At 32.0% G+C, this 12,602-nt stretch overlaps 1 long non-coding RNA gene across 1 annotated transcript; it reads right to left on the minus strand.

The window, feature by feature from the left end:
* Positions 1–1,706: 1,706 nt before the first annotated feature.
* LOC109620358 (uncharacterized) lies at positions 1,707–4,659 on the minus strand. Its single transcript, XR_010708958.1, has 3 exons — positions 4,308–4,659; positions 3,396–3,445; positions 1,707–2,820 (listed from the first exon to the last, which is right to left on the minus strand). It is a non-coding gene; the product is annotated as an uncharacterized lncRNA (long non-coding RNA).
* Positions 4,660–12,602: the final 7,943 nt, after the last annotated feature.

The raw sequence follows: 12,602 nt of genomic DNA on the forward strand, positions 1-12,602 counted from the left end.
ACACATCTCTGATTCAAGGTGGATTTTAAATGCATGCAGTATGATAACTAAAATGTAATGCATAGAATTTTTTTTCAATAATTATTTTGTGTTTTACTAGAAAAGAAAAAGAATGTTTTGTTTTTCGAATCTCGTCTTTAAGGATTGTGCACTATAAGAACTAAACAACAATGACTTTAACTTCTAAAAAAAAGCATGTGTTCTAATTTTTTTCTCATGAATTAAAGCCTCCTGTATAAATCATCATACTTTCTGTGGTAACTTTTTGCCAGTTTTACGCGCAAAGACTTTCGTTAACTTGCCAAATGAAAGCAGGTACATGTTAACATGTAAAGCTTTTTACACTCATACTACACAAATCACTTACAAAATAACATTGTAACGACCTTTATGAGATCCCAACAAACAACTTTTCCAGCGACAGCAATATCGAAATCCTAACCGTTTTTGAGTTATAAAGCAAAATCTTTTGAGGGCTACTGGCCCTTAATTTAAGGGGCCAGCCCTTTTTTATTGGTGTCAAATGAAAGCCCTTAACATTATGCACAACATTTGTTCTATATGTATTTAGGAAATATTTCAAACTAAAAGTTACGAAGCTAAAACATTAGAAAAATTTTGCTATTTTTAAAACATAGATTTCGACTGATTAATTCGAGTGGAAAAATTGGAAGAAACTAAAATCCAAAAATCAGAGGACAATATTCAAAGTGTCAATAATAAAGATTTATTACTATAAATTATTTGCTACGGACGATTTCTGAGCCTTTGTCTGGAAACTAACACCCATAAAATTTTAGAAAAAAGGGAATAACTCAAAACCAGAAGGTGCGATTTCAATTTTTTTTGTGCTCTAGAAACCTAATTCAATTTACAATATACGCAGGACAGTTAAGGCAACATTTTGCTTTCAAACAGCAGTAAAAGGAGGTCGTTTTGCTTTTGTCTATTCATTTCTGCATAATGAATAGTTCTAAACTATTTTGGGTGTTATTGTAAATATATGGGTCTCCTTTACTTGACCATGTCTAAATTAAATTTGTCGGTCACGTGACTTTTTAGGGTCACGTGGGCGTCTTTTAGACAAAAATCGTCAATGCTAAAATGAGACAAAAAGTTCAAGGGCAAAGCAAAGAAATTTAAGAATAAGTAATATGGCAACATATTCAAAATTATCCATACATCATAGAAATCAATGCTCATTCAGTTGTAAAGTTTACTAGTTATGTAAATTTCTTTAAAAACTGGCTACTTGTTCCTAAAATAGTGCATTTTTGTATATTTTCATTACAATTACAAAGTAAACCTTCATCTCTCAACAAATGAGCATCAGTTTTTATAAAGAACTCGTAAAAGGGAAGAAAATCATACCAAGTTTAATAATATCTATAGCCGTCTTGCACTTGAACTTTTGCATTTAATTTCTCAATCTAAAAGTCCTCTCAAATCAATACACATTTCAAACGCACAAGTGATCCCAAAAGGGGAGGTAACTCTTTGAGCGATAACTCTTTTGATATAGGCGCGATGTCATTTATCACATAATCCGAATTAATTTTAGGATATGTTTCAACAGTACATTATGTAAATGGTTATTTACACATAGTGCTTCTGTTTTATTTATTTTAAAAGAGACAAGATGGTTACGATGAATCGTCCGCATTTCCTCAGTTGTATCATGGATGTAAACAAAAAACCGCTGTGTATCAGTTCTCTTGGTTAACCGCATTCACGGAGTTATTGGTTTCTTAATATTTTTTTAGTAATGGGAGAAAAATATATAAGAGCTAATTGTACACAATTATTTGAGGGATTAGATGTCAACAGAGACAAATGAAGCCCTTGATATTAATAAACTAACTAAATTGTTCTCATAATATATATTAAAAAATAAGATATGGAGTATTTTTTTCATTATTTATGTGCAGCCTTTGCCTAATGACTGCATATTCTATAGCACTGCTTGGGTCTGTTAATATTATTCTGGGGAGGGGGTTCAAAGGGGTAACTTTATTCTGTTTGCCAGGGGCCAGGTACCATGGTGTTTTACTATGTAAATTGTGAATTAAATTAGAATTTGCCACGGGAACTATACATGTAGATCTGCCCATGTATGAGGCCTTTTCCCATCCCCCATACGCAATCAACAGTATTCACCTTTGTATTACACATGTTACACTTGTAATTTAAACACTCATTAAAATTGACTTTTATTTTTATTCAACACATGCAGAATGATTAAGATTATATAAGGAGAGGGGGGAGGGTTAGCATATCTATTCATTTACAAAATAAATTCTAAACGCTCATTTCTCATTACCGAGAAAGGAAAGAGAGTGTGTAAATCCTGCAACAAGGCGATCAAAAGCCATTTTTGGTTCACATCAATATATTGAATTTAAATAAGTCTGAATTCTCCTATGTGAGAGACTCTCTCTCCCGCCCATTTACATACCATCCCCTTTCCACTTCTCAAACAAAATTATATATATATAGAAACAATTATAGTTGGTTCATTTGTTTTATTAATGCAAGAAGATAAAGGGACTTTCTGAAAAAAAATTCTGTGACAACATTTAAACCTGACATATGCATTCAAACTCAAAATTGCAATTTCTTTTTATGATGTCAATGTGTTTATTGTATGACTTCTTAGTTCTGGTCCTCTTCTCTCTTCAAAAACACAGTCTTCCTGTTTCTAAAGTTCAGGTTTTTCTTTCCATCATTACATCTTGTATATGACACCAGGATAAGGGTGCGGGTAAATGATCACCAATAAGAACATCATTTATGTAAATCTCAAGACAAAGCAGGTACCAGCTAAAATGAAAATTATATATATTTCAGTAAGTTTAACTTGTTATCAAAATGGCTGAAAGACTGAAATGGAGGATTTTCTACAATTTGATAGTCAATGGAATTTATTTATCTTAATAAACATTTCATTTTGTTTAGATGTGCATTTAATTTTGCACAAATTCAAATACAGCTTTTCAGTTTGATCGATTTGAAATTATTCGCATCCTCACCCCTGATATGTGCATGATATTAGTTTAATTGCACCCCTTTATTTTACCCGGCCTGACCTTAAAAATGCACCTCTCTCTCTCTCTCTCTCACAACTGATTTGATTGATTGATATTATATAATGCTGGTGCAGTCAGTGTGAATTAAAACATACCATGTATTGTTGATTTGTTGATGAGCAATATTCAAAATTGTAGATTTATAAATAACATAGGTTTATATCAATCATTTTAAAACATTAAATGAAACCATTCGTACTTGAAAATACTTTTTCTAATTGAATTGTCTCATAGAATAATCAGATTGGTCATTATTTCAATGATAAATTATTGAACTTATACATGTATGTTATTTACTTACATTTATACATTTTCTTCCAGCCTTTTTTTCAAATCAGTGTGACACTTTTCAAATTACTCTGCAAATAACAAAATATAATTATGAGAAGTCATACAATTTAATTTGCATGCATATAAGGACATGTCAACAGTAATTTGAACATTTTTGTGAAAGGTCTACATATATTATGCATGGATGGGTAAAATGACCAACACTTCAAATTTTATTTGAAAGTTACATATGCACATTCTACACAAACAATACCATATATGACAATGAATGTAGATTCTTCATTTAGAGAAAATCAGATGGAGACATGCAGTCATTTGTTTATTATTATTTGGGTATTTTTATTACCAATAGTACAGCATCATAAGTATGAACCCAGGTGACAAGATTTCAAACAGTGTTATGGTAGTAATATACTGAGTTCTAAAAACAAACTAGTAATAATTAAGAATTAATGTGCATAAACATCTTAATATATCAACTGGATGAATGTGTAAACAATATAAATGAATTGTCATGGAAGAATTTTGAACACAGTAGAAAAGTGTTATTGATCAGCTGTTCATCAATTTCCAGAAAATGAAATCAGCATCTTTTAGCATGCACTGTCCTGATTTTCAGAAAATCAAATCACTTACAAATTGAAATAAAAACAAACAGCTGTGTAAAGCTAAATATTGTCAGTACAAGTACTATGAACTGATTCGTGTCGATTGGTGAAAATGATCAACAATTTAACGGACTGGCAATAAAGCTACATGTACAATGTACATTGTATAGGCCTAAATGTAAACAATGCAGTCTCTCCTCATGTTTTGAACGAAACAACACATTAAGTCGATCAGAAATGCATCAACAGTATAAAATCACAATAAAATAGTTATTGAGCTATCTGGTATATTACAAATACACTGTATATCTAATCTACATACCTGATAAATCATCAAAAGATCGCCATCATCGGGAATACGAGCTACACGTGTTTACATCGTCTGACGAGCGCTTTTGGGACGCAGATTCACACCCATACGACAGATGCGTTATGGAAATTCTTCGTATATTCTGATTGTTGTAAACTTATAAAAACACACATGAGTGATTCGTAGTTATATTTTGCTTATGAAGTATTAAATCAGCCGTATTTTATGCTTAAACTGCTGTTTTCGGTATTTATTCTATATATGGTAATACAGAGGCGGGGCGTATATTATGACGTCATAACTCATTATCCCTTCATTAGCATATCAAAACGATGTGTTGCCTTATCTGTCCTGCGTACCGTGAACATTTGAATGAAATCAAATGACAAACAAAAAAGTTATTGAGGATTTAAAAACGTCTAGAAGAAGAAAAATTATAATGAAGAAGAACCATCAGAATCAGTATAAGGTCTTCCGTTTCCCACGGAAGACCTTAATAAACTAGACTCTTGTTGCTATAGCAACAAAAAGGTCTTCCGTTCCTCATGTATTAATCTGTACAAAAGTCCATTTCTCTTGTAAACAGAAAGTGGATATAACATATAATGTAACAGAATTCCAAAGAAAAAAAAACAAAAAGACAAAATGTCAATTTTTGAGTACTTTCTGTGACGGCCGGAAGTTACGCCGGATCATACAGAACATGGTAAACATATCTTCATACATTGTTCTGTCTTTCCTCGAAGTTTTGATGTTCAAGTTTTAATTTAAGTTATGATATCTCTTTGAGCAAAGGTTTTTAGTCTCGGTACCGGAAACGAACAAACAGAAGTGATTTTAGAAATTAAAAGTAGATATTTTAGTACATTTACCTACGGTACGTTTCTGTTCATCAAATTAAGTAAAATATTAAAACAAATCTAAAGTTAAAAAAAAACTTCTATTCCTTGAATGCTTCAAATGAGAACCGGAAATGACGTACGACCAAATGAAACCCGTTAAACACATGTTCAATCAAATGTTAATTATACATATAAATTTTGTTTCTTGATCTCTCACAGTTTCTGAGATCTTGTGGGTACTTTGTTTTTTTTAAAAAGAAGGCTACCTGAGATATTTGAGATGTCTCACCGGAAGTAGAACTTTTTGTTGTTTATTTATATTGTGTATATGAACTTTTGTATTTCTATAGCTTAAATGTTTCTTCCATGCTAATTAACCAAATATTTTTAAAAAATCAAAATTGGGTGTACTTCCTGTGACGACCGGAAGTTACGCCGGATAAAACAAACTAATGTGAACCCATGTACATACATAGATCTATCATCCCACAATGTTTGGTTGTTCAAATTGTTACCGTTTTTAAGATCTCGTCGAAATAAGGTTTTTTGTCTCGGGACAGGAAACGGACAAAGGGAAGTGCGCAGTGTAAATTGCATTAAATATTTCTTGTATACTTGCCTTTTGTACATTTAAAATATCAAAAGAAAACCGTTTAACTTATAAACAGCTTGATTTTTTTTAACTCTTCCTGTGTGGACCGGAAGTGACGGAAGACAAAATAAAACCGGTTAAACATATCTTCAATCAAATGTCTATCATTCATGAAAGTTTCATGATTTGATCATTTATAGTTTCCGAGAACTCGCGGGTACATAATGTGTTTTAAAAAAGCTACCTGAGATAATTGAGATATCTCACCGGAAGTAGAAATTTTTTGTTGATATAACATCGCATAGATAACTTATGTATAGAATTATAGTTCTATGTTTATTCTATGGAAAAGTAATTCAATGCGTAAAAATAATTATTTTTGAAGTGCTTCCGGTGACGACCGGAAGTTACGACGAACAAAACAAAATAGTTTAAACACATCTACAACTATAGGTCTATCATTCCACAAAGTTTGGGTGTTCAAAAATTTACCGTTTTTGAGATCTCGTGGTGACAAGCTTTTTCAACGCGGGACAGGAAACGGACGACCGGAAATGAATTTTGAAAAAATGAAAAAAACACCTAGAGATATTATCATTCTCTTTTATTCCAAAAAATTTCAAAAAAAATCTATTCAGCCATCTCCGAGAAATCTTGTGGACAAAAAAAAGAAAAAAAAAATAATAATAACTAGACTCTTGTTGCTATAGCAACAAAAAGGTCTTCCGTTCCTCATGTATAAATCTGTGCAAAAGATATATTTCTCTTGTAAACAGAATATGGATATAATTTATACTGTAAAGGAATTCCCAAGAAATAAACAAAACAAAAAGACAAAACGTCATTTTTTGAGTACTTTCTGTGACGACCGGAAGTTACACCGGATCATACAAAACACAATAAACATTACCTTGTCTTTCCTCAAAGTTTGGATGTTCAAGTTTTTGTTAGTTATAATATCTCGCTTAGAAAAGATTTTTGTCTCGGAACCGGAAACGATCGAACGGAAGTGATTAAGAAATTGAAAATACGTAGTTTAGTACATTTACCTATGATACGTTATTGTTCATTACATTGAGTAAAATGTTTAAAAAATGCTTAAGAAAAGAAACCTTTTATTGCTTGAACACTTCGAGTTAAAACCGGAAGTGGCGAACGACCAAATGGAACCCGTTAAACACATGTTCATTCAAATGTCCATTATCCATACAAGTTTTGTGTCTGTATCTCTCACAGTTTCTGAGATCTTGAGGGTAGTTTGTTTTTTTTAAAGAAGGCTACCTGAGATATTTGAGATGTCTCACCGGAAGTAGAACTTATTTTTGGTTTTTTTACCATGTGTAGATGACCTCTTGTATTCTTATAACCAAAATGTTACTTCCATGCTAAATAACCAACATATTTTTAAAAAATCAAAATTTTGCGTTCTTCCTGTGACGACCGGAAGTTACGCCGGATGAAACAAAATAGTGTTAACACATGTCCATACACAGGTCTATAATTCTACAAAGTTTGGTTGTTGAAGTCGTTACCGTTTTTTAGATCTCGTCGATATAAGGTTTTTTGTCTCGGGACAGGAAACGGACAAACGGAAGTGCTTAATGAAACTTAATTTTGTTATATCTTGTTTACTTTCCTATTTTACATTATTAGTCATCGAAACAGCTTAAACTATAAAAAAAAAACCAGTTTAACGGATTAACAATTTGATTTGTTTGAACTCTTCCGCTTTGGACCGGAAGTGACGGAGGACAAAATGAAACTGTTTAAACACATCTTCAATCAACTGTCTATGAGTGGTGAAAGTTTTGTGTCTTGATCACGTACAGTACCTGAGAACTTGCGGGTATGTTTTAAAAAAGCTACCTGAGATAATCGAGATATATCACCGGAAGTAGAATGTTTTTGTTTATTTAACATTGCATAGATGACATATATAAGGATCTATACTAATATTTTTATTCTATTGAAAATAAATTAAATACGTAAAAACAAAAAAAATTGAAGAGCTTCCGGTGACGACCGGAAGTTACGACGAACAAAACAAAAATGTTTAAACACATCTACGACTATAGGTCTATTATCCCTCAAAGTTTGGATGTTCAAGTCTTTCTCATTTCTGAGATCTCGATGTGACAAGCTTTTTAACGCGGGACAGGAAACGGACGACAGGAAATAAATTTTCAAAAAATGAAAAAAACGCCTAGAGATATGATCATTTTCTATCAGTCCTGAAAACTTGAAGTAAATCTATCAAGCCATCTCTGAGAAATCTTGTGGACAAAAACTGGGAAAAAAATAATAATAAAAAAAACCTTACAATCTCTATAAGGTCTTCCGTTGGAAACGGAAGACCTTAACTAGACACGATCTCGTTGCGAGCAACGAGGAGGTCTTCCGTCCGATTTTTAGAAGGTGAAATGACGTCATCGACATTAATTTTTGACAACAAAACATGATATGGAAATAGGGGTGAAGAACTAATGCTTTTCTGTAATGCTTTTTATAAGTTCTTTTACGTTGCTTTTTTAAATACCTGCATTTCTTCCAATTGAAATAGAAAAGATTAAACTATTTTACCTCTGGCCCCTAATATCCCTAGTTAGGTAACGCATGAGAAAATCATTATATTGTTGGGATATATAAACGTATTATACATAAAGTCTGTCCCAAGATATTTTTGCCACATATTTTCTCAAATTATTCGATATTTGTAAATATCTCTTGATTCAGACGAGGTTCATTCGATAGTATGAAAAAATCCCAAGATTTCCCTTTTGTAACGTCCCCTCTAGCTTGTCAGGTTTCAATACACGGTTAAAAAAAGAATGTCTACGGGGATTTTGCATTGCATCAGCCATTATAAAGCCCGGATGAAAACGTTGAAAAATTGTGCTAGATATTCCGTGAGACTTCCGAATTGAGAAAAGATGTAAACATTCCCCATTATAAATCTCCGTAGGAAATCTGTTTTTGATCCTGTGAATGTTTACGAAGGAAAATAGTAATTTCCGAATGAAGTTTGACCCCCTAAAAACGTTAATACCTAATTACGTAACACATGATAAAATCAATAGATTTCTTGGATACATAATTGTTGAGATCGACACAAAATTTAAAATTTTGATTAATTTATGTGATTTTGAATGACCATAGTTGTGAATGGAATTGTAGATCATTTTGGAGAATAAGCGGGTATTGAACATAATTAATGCACATGATCATGTACATGACAAATAAAGTATCTTACACATGTAAATCTTAATGTAAAAGCTGCTTGGTCCAATTTTCAATAAAATTATTGTATGCTTTTAAACGATGGTTATGCTAAGTATGTGTGCAATAATATACGTTGCAGTAGTTTTTCCGGTCAATTAAGCCATATTTCAATGAAAAAAATTATGTACATGTTGAAACTCGTTGAATCCGGATGTTGTGTATTACGGCATGCTGCCCAATCCGGCGACATTATTCAGCCCCTTGACATTTTCCTATCATTTTTGTTTTTAAAAAATTGTGCAATCCGGATCCTGTCTATTCTGTAAACCGGCGAAATGAAAGAACATACTGCTTATAATTAGTGAGAGTTATCTCCCGTAGTCCGTCTACTTATCGATCGGTCGACCTTCAGCGAGATATTTTAAATGCTCAATTATCGACTAATTTTTCTGTCGTTGCTATTGATTTAAATAACTGTAAATATAGATCCAAACTAGCAACTCATTTCAGTTAATACCGTAAAGTCTTGTTATGAATTGCAAAAATTAGATAATTAGATTATAATTCACCCCATTTTTTCAGGCCGTGATTCAGGATACTGTGAGAGTAAGACTGCCGATATTGTTTGTTATCCCCGTTGTACATTGTATGGCTACACGTACAGAGTTGCATATTATTCTAGATCTGTCAAAATGCTAATTTTTTTTTAAAATAAAATTCTCATTATATCAATATTCATCCATTGTTTCCCTGCATCATAACAGTTCTCGCCATCAGGTGTTTCAGCCACCTGTTGACTTGTTAATGTTTTGTTTAACAATTTACGGTTAAGCATGCACTTTACAGGTAGATCGGATGTTTGAAAAATTATCAATAACGATGATTTGATTCAAAAAGTATTTCCATCGTATGTATTCCGTTATGGATTTATTGTTTCAAAAAAATAATTTAAAATGAAAATTGGTACCGTATAGATAAGATCGATGAAATCTAATATATTTCAGAACAATTGAAAATTTTACAAGAATACAGGATCAGGACCTACTGCATTAAATACTAAAATTAATTTGCAACAATGTCCTCTAAACCGGATGTTGCCTAATCCGGCCATTTTTTTTTCAGAACCACCCTCCGCCGGATTAGACAATTTTTGTGTATATCCACAAAATAATCGACATAAAAGGGTTTTGCGTTATTTCGCCTCGTGTTTAAACTGGCCCCTTACGTCGAAGCTAGTATGATTGTATTACGACTTTGACATCTGTCTTTTTTTATATAATCTGTTATAACATATGAAAAATACAGCGTGACTATTTAAACAAAAATAAAGCAGTATACATTTGTTCATTAATAGTTTTTATGTTTACGTTGTTTATAATCATTGCAAAACATGCAGGATGAATAAACCCAATCATTCGAAGGATGAAACCAAACGGTTTCCTTTTTTAAACATTCCAATGATGTATTTTGAGGGTTTTTTTGTATGCCCAAAATTTTTTTTTATTTTGAATATTTCTAACGTTGAAGGGAGAGCAATTTCGTGTAAATACATCTATAACTTTGTAAGATCATTCATTTGGTTTGCAAGGAAAATTATTTGATACTGTAATGGCCGACAAATCGGACCATGCAGCTTAAAGAAATTTCTCAACTTATTATACCTCGAAACGTTATTTCAAATCAGACACCAAACAATAAAGGGAAATGGAAATATTCGGCGGATATAAATGTTAAAGTATTCTTATGATAAAAATTGGTATTTTTGGCAAACATAAATTAATCATTTTTTACAAGATATAATCGCACCTGTGTTTTGTATCCATCTCTTTTAAACTCTTTTTAGCCAAATCTGTAAAAATTCGTGGTCGTTTCACCGTCTTGTTTTAAACCCCGCTGAAATGTTCACAATCGATTCGCTGTTGAACGAAAGACTCGACTAGAAAAACTTGCTGCATGGACCGTCTAACATTATTAATTTTAATGATGAATTCAGAAACTTATAGATTTCAAAAAGTGTCATTTTTTGTTAAGTTACAGGAACGTTGTCATTCATGCACATAAAATTTGTACAAAATAAGTTATATGTTATTCAACCAGTGTTTGAAATTTAAGACCGTTCTTGAAATATTTGGGAAAGAAAGTTTAGGGGTCATCCTTTCATCTTTTTATCGGGCCCGTGTAACAAAATTTGAGCCATTTCCGAATAACTGTGTGCACAAAAATCGTAAATAAAAGAATGCAGGTAACGGGAGCTTTAAACAGGGGAGCAGGGAGTGCTTTAAAATTCATATTGACATATATTAATGTACCGTGTAAAATTATCAATCATAGTCATTAGATAACTGCTATTGCCTGATTGGCGAATTTGATTTGCCTATTGACTCCATGACATCTACAATTTCGCTTGGTTAAACGTTAACATTTTAAAAAAACTATATATATACGCATGTACTCCAATCAGGTGTTGTACTTTACAGAACGTTTAAAAAATAACGCGATTGCCGAGCGCTTCTTTTTTGGGAAAAATAGTCCTAATCAGACAGTGAATACATAATACAGCATACAGACGTTTTTATTAATATATATATAATTTATGTATTAACTATTTAAGTGTGCTTGAATATGCAAAATTTAAAGCCAATTCGATTTGTATTAGATAATTAATCTACTAAGTATTATTTTTAACCATGTGTACTCTACTCGATTTTTAACTGTCCGAATACAATCAAAATATTCACAATGAATGCACATGTACATAAACTTTTTATAACTCACATATTCTTTCAGAATCAAAAATAAAAATAAAATTTGATTAATGATAAATTAATAAAATCAGCAATGAGTATGCTTTTTAATGAATCTGACCACCATTGAGAAGAGGTTATTATACCAATATTGTGACCCTTATTATTTAACGGCCTGAATGTAAATAATTTTTCAACTTCTTTAAAAATGGTTAGTTTTATCGTGCCCGCACCTACCACAAGCATGTAAAATTGTACTTCTTAATCTCGAACGCTTTTTAAAAATATTTCAACTTTTACTTACTACATCCTGCTTAACCCTCTCTCTCTCTCTCTCTCTCTCTCTCTCTCTCTCTCTCTCTCTCTCTCTCTCTCTCAACTCATAAAAAATTCTAATACTTTGTTAGAATCACATTATCATAGATTACAGATACTTATGTGAATATCGCCAATATTTTGTTGAAATTGGTAGTGTAATGCATTTAATTCTCAGCAGCAAAATGTCACAAATAGAAACAGGTGAATTTATTTACATTTCATCGTACGACCTATAAAACGTATTATATTCATTGATGGCAGTTTTTTCCTTTATTTTACGAACTATGATTTAAATCAATGGTTTGATGCATCGTTAACCGATATCATTGGAAATGAAAATAACAACGAATCAAAGAGCATTAAAATGTGGGATAACGTATAAACACGAGAAGCATGTGTCCTACAGCGAATCGGCTGTCCACTAGCGCGGCTTCTCCTTGGCCCGTGTTATGAAAATGTACACTCAACGTGGTGGGTTTGAAATGTTTGCAGTTTGATAACTAAATTTTATTTTCCAACAATAAAACTATTTCATGACATAGACAAGATCACAAAGAACGCCCCTTTTTCAATGACAGTCATACAATCTATT

The sequence above is a fragment of the Magallana gigas genome, chromosome 9, assembly GCF_963853765.1.
Source record: "Magallana gigas chromosome 9, xbMagGiga1.1, whole genome shotgun sequence".
Taxonomy (NCBI): domain Eukaryota; kingdom Metazoa; phylum Mollusca; class Bivalvia; order Ostreida; family Ostreidae; genus Magallana; species Magallana gigas.